The sequence below is a fragment of the Gorilla gorilla genome, chromosome 14, assembly GCF_029281585.2.
Source record: "Gorilla gorilla gorilla isolate KB3781 chromosome 14, NHGRI_mGorGor1-v2.1_pri, whole genome shotgun sequence".
NCBI lineage: Eukaryota > Metazoa > Chordata > Mammalia > Primates > Hominidae > Gorilla > Gorilla gorilla.
Window position 1 is genome coordinate 119,558,355 of NC_073238.2, and position 5,120 is coordinate 119,563,474.

Here is a 5,120-nt window from a genome sequence, read left to right on the forward strand (position 1 = left end):
GTATGTCGGCACCATGGAGAATGAGCAGCAGAGTATGTGAGGAACACAGAAGAAGGGTCCAGGAACCAGGGACTCTGTAGCAGCCAGGGTCAGTATTTCAGCGGTTGTCAAAATAACTGGTCACTTCTATGCTTGCCAGGTTGCCCAGAGAAAAATTCAGGAAATTCTGACTCGAGTGAAGTAGCATCAGCAACAGAAGGCGCTGCAACGTGGACCACCTCAGTCAAGATGGAAGTAAAGGCTCAGGAAACAGCCTACCACAGAGGCAGATGCCAAACGAAGACATGGTTTAACGAACAGATATGGGTGTTGACCCCTATCAAGAATCACATGCACACTTTTTTACCTAGCCAGTTGTTTCTGAGGACCAGGCAACTTTTGATCTCCTGTGTCTGTGAGGATGTGTACGTTACAATATTTTTCACTGAAAAAAAGAAAAAAAGTAGCCATTGAAGCATATCAAGTAAGGAAGTGACATCATCCAATGTGCACTTTTTTAAAAAGGAAGATTCCTAAGACTGAAAGGAGAATAAATTGGGTGAATGCGAGGTGCCTGTGACAAAAGACCGTTAGGAGTTATTAAACCAAGTCTGTTAAAAATGAGAGAAAGTTGTAAAAAGAACAGTGCAACAATTGAGGGTTGGTGTAGAACAGGAAATTTCTATAGTCGTTCCATGAAAAAAAAATGGGACAAAATGTGTGAAGAGAACTCGAACCTCTATAGTGGGTGTAGATATTCTAAAGTAACATTGTCCTTTTTCTGGTATTTGAGGGTCTTCAGACATAATAGACAGATTTCTGCTATTCAGATAAAAGCAAAACAGGATAGATTTCAAAATCCACCTGCGTCCAATGAACTGTGAGTCCCTCTTTATATTGTGTACACTTGTACCTGTGTGCAGTCATTCTCCCAAGAAATGGCAACACAGCTAAGGTTCCAAGTGGTTGGATGTAATCTTTTCATTTAAAATCTGCCTCTCCCTAATGTTATTGAATAATAAATTAAATAGTAGAAAACAACTTTCAATGTGCAATAGTGTAACTATTGGAATCATGTCTGTTTCAGCTACTTTAACAGTAAGTTTTATAAAATTTACATATAATTTGATGAAAACTGACTAAAAATGGGCTATTTAGTGATGGTTGCCAATCAGTTCTGTGTAAGTTCATTCTAAAATTATCATCCTGTTTTACCTCCCTGTCATAAATATTTTTCCAAATAGTACTCTGCTCTATTGAGCAAAGTGTTATGTATGTGATATGCTATATGTCATATATATAATATTTTATATGTTATACATTGTATATTTTATGTATTATATATGCAAAAATGGACTTTCAATTGTAGAAATACATATTTTTTTCCATTTTAATGTAAATTCCAAATTTATGCCCTCTCCTTTAATGAGACACTGGGGAAAGGAGCATGACTAATAGTTGAGCATAATTAAGAAGATGAGAATTCATGTTCAGAATGTTTTTAAAAATCGAGCTTTATAAAAGAAACATTCAATTTAACACCTGGTTAATTATCAACAAAAATTAACATTAATCAATTAAATAATTGATGTATCTGTGATATCTATGGTATTGATAAGCAAATTAATAACTGTTAGAATTTTGAAACAAATGGCATTTGTACGAAGTTGCAATAAAACTGTAAACTCTTTTCAAATGTAAAAAGTAACCTCTAAAAAATTGAGAAAGTAATTATATTCTGGACAGTAAGTCCAGGCATGACAGAATAAAGTAAAAAATCTGGCATATTTGAAACCAAAGCATTAAAGGCTCATTTGAGGGGGAAAAAAGTATGTTATTATAATTTTACTGCATTTAAAATTAATGAGATGTCTTTGTTCTATCAAGAACTTAGTGGTGGGGAACACAGTTCACGTGAGTAAATATACCCAGGTCTGTTCTGTAACTGAGGTCTGATATTTACAAGACCTCAAACTTGGAGGAACTTAATGTAAGCTCTTTCATTGCCCACGGTTACCTCTGGGTAAAAGGAGGGGCACATCCTGACAGGTTTCTTCCAATAAAAGGCAACTGGAGACTGACGAGGTACAGACTGCACTCATTAGCCTTAAGAAGATAAATTGCAGGGACTGAAAATATGGATGTGACTCTTGAATGTTAAAACAACTAGGTAGTATTCCATTCACATCAGCCTTCAAAATTCCTAAACAAAAGTCAAAATTTATTGACCGTTTTTACAGGTGCCTGAAGTAACTGAGCTGAGTTCAGTCAGATGGCTGTGGGCAACATCTATGTATAGATGCAGGCTTCATACAAATATACCCCTCTATCTCTATATACTTTAGATGGCCCATTTTGGGGAGAAAATCTGAAAGTCGGAACTCTGAAAGTCTGTAGAATTTTATTTTTTGCATATACAACTGCCTCATCGAAATATTCTCTTGTATGCAAAATAAGCATTTCAAATATAGAACAAAAATAATAAAACCCTGCACTATTCCTCTCTTTATCATAATCTGCATCCAATACGTTGCAATTTTAGTTAGTTCTACCTTCAAACAGAGCCTTATTCTAACCATTGTTTTCATCTTTCCAGCTCAAACATTGGCCAAAGCTGTCATCACTTGTGACCTATATTACTGCAAAATCCTAACGTTTCTGTTCCTGCATCCAGCCTAATGAAGTTGACTATCTGTCCAGGAAGCAGAGAGATTTTTATAGCATAAATTAGGTTTATTTCTCCCTTGCTTACCACCTACCAGTGAGTTCCAAATATAAGTAAAATAATATTAAAATCACCTACTGACACTCTAAAGGTCCTGTATGAAATGAAGGTGGGTAGTAAGATTTTATATGTTGGTTATAAATGAAAGCAATCCATCTATGAAGGATTCTTCTAATTACAACTCATAGATACCAGTCTTGAGGTAGGTAACTGAGATACTTTGATTGATTTGTTTATTTCAGATTATTAAAATCTGAAAAGGGAGGCAGGCAGCGGGAACCAGAGAATCAAGACTTTCTTATGATCAAGACTTCCCCAGACTCGCATTGCTGTTTATTAATTTTCTTGTCCTTCTTAAATGTATGTTTTATTTTCTTTTTAAAAATACTGATTAAAGTTATGCACTATCATTAAATTAATAAATAGTACCAAAGGGCTTAGAGTTAAATATAGGAAATTTCTTGCCATTCTCCATCCTGTCTTGATCCCCAGAGGTAACAATTTTAAGAACTGTATTAGTTTCTTTAGGTACTCATGTATGTGTTTATAAATAGTAACTTATATTATTGATCCTGGAATTCTCATTGTTATGATTTTGGGTCAAGATACTATTCCACAAATGTTTTTTATATGTTAGCTTGTGAAAAAAAATAGAGAAAAATGTAAAATTATGAGACCCCAGAAATACACAATGCTGAGAACCCAGAAATGTGTGATTCTAGTATAACTATTTATTTATCAAATTAATATTTATTAAAATCCAATTATGCACAAGCTATATCTTAGCATTTTATATACAAGTGGATATAATTAGAATTTTAAAATATCAGTATTATTCTTCACTGAGAAAATACATGAATATTGAATAGAGATTATATCATTTAAAATATAATGCAACAATGTAACAACATAACAAAGCAATAACTAATGAAAATCAACTTTGTTATCATAGAAATAGAAAAACAAAGTTCTTATTTGTTTTTAAATTCCAATTTCTAAACTATAACTGTGACATAAATCTATTTTCAATTATAAATATGTGTAGCAATCACAACAGAATGAGTAAGCATATCTTGCAATTCTTTTCTTTTGAAAAATACTGATTAAAGTTCTGAACTATTCTTAAAAATAATATATAGTACCAAAAAAGAACCACGGTGCTTTTTTATTATTAAAAAGTAATATGTAATCTTTACTAAAAAGTATACAATTAAGAAAGAGAATAACTAAAAATCTGCCAGAATGGAGAAGTCTTTTTAACAATGCAATTAACAAAACGTGAAGAATATTATTTTTCTATATTAACTAGTATTATAATATTTAAAGAAAATGAAAAAAATCAACTACATTTTATAGACTATTTCCTCTTTCTAGGTATTATAAGTAAAATGATGCATTTAATTAATCGTAGAAATTGTAAGAATGCCAATAACTTCATGCAGAATATATTTTAGGCACTTATGGTCTTTCGTCCCTTACATACTAAACATTTTGCACACATTATTTCATTGATCCTTGTTTTTAAATTAAATTTTAATAAGCCTTAAACTCTCACAAAATACATTTTCTATAGTTATTGCCTACTTAATACATAGATTTTATTTCTTATTCATAGTAGTTGTTCAGATATCCTTTGCATTACTTGAAGAAAACAACATAGAATAAAATAGCAAACTGGTAAAAAACAAATTATACACAGCATGTGCTAGGAGTTGACCATGTAAGACTAGCCTGAAAACTTTGGAGCAGTTATTTAATATGAGATTGTTTATAAAAGTCTTAGTGGCACAGTGTTGATTTTCTCTAGAATTTTGGAGTGGATAAATTAATATGACATTGTGTCTTTTTTATTTTCTGGCACTGAATTTTACCATATTCACGTATTGCCAAATCTAGACAAGTAAAATATTCTTTACAGTTTTCTTTTTCATCACCGAGAGCAAATTCCTTGCAAAATCTAATTGCTTTTAATTCTAAACACAATTGATTCTCATTATTTATGGCTGTTATGTTTAATTAAGTTGCCATGAACCCTAAATTAGCAAATACAGAACAACTGTCCCTAGAGGAAATACAAGGTTAGGTTCCTGTGAGTCTCTGGTCACAACATCTTCACCAACCAGTCAATAAATATCTTTGTTTTATGTATGTTTATATTTAAAGACCTCTTTTTAAATGTGTATTATTGAGTCATTAATATGTAACTCACGCCCAGCAGCATTAGAACTCATGCCTGAATGAAGCTCATTTTGTGTGTATTTTCTCCAGAAAGCTCACTGCAACCTTCTTGTGCTTAGGGATGCTAGACAGCCCCTTTGCACTATGCTTTGGGCCATTTTAAGCACCAAAATCACTAATAAAAAGCACACAAATTTGACAAATGTGGTACTAAATAGACCACAAAAATGACATTTGC

The 5,120-nt window shown here is 32.4% G+C and overlaps 1 long non-coding RNA gene across 1 annotated transcript; it reads left to right on the forward strand.

Moving 5' to 3' along the window:
- Positions 1–402: 402 nt before the first annotated feature.
- Positions 403–2,777, forward strand: LOC129526282 (uncharacterized). The gene is made up of 2 exons (XR_008670915.1): positions 403–538; positions 2,576–2,777. It is a non-coding gene; the product is annotated as an uncharacterized lncRNA (long non-coding RNA).
- The last annotated feature ends 2,343 nt before the right edge of the window (positions 2,778–5,120 follow it).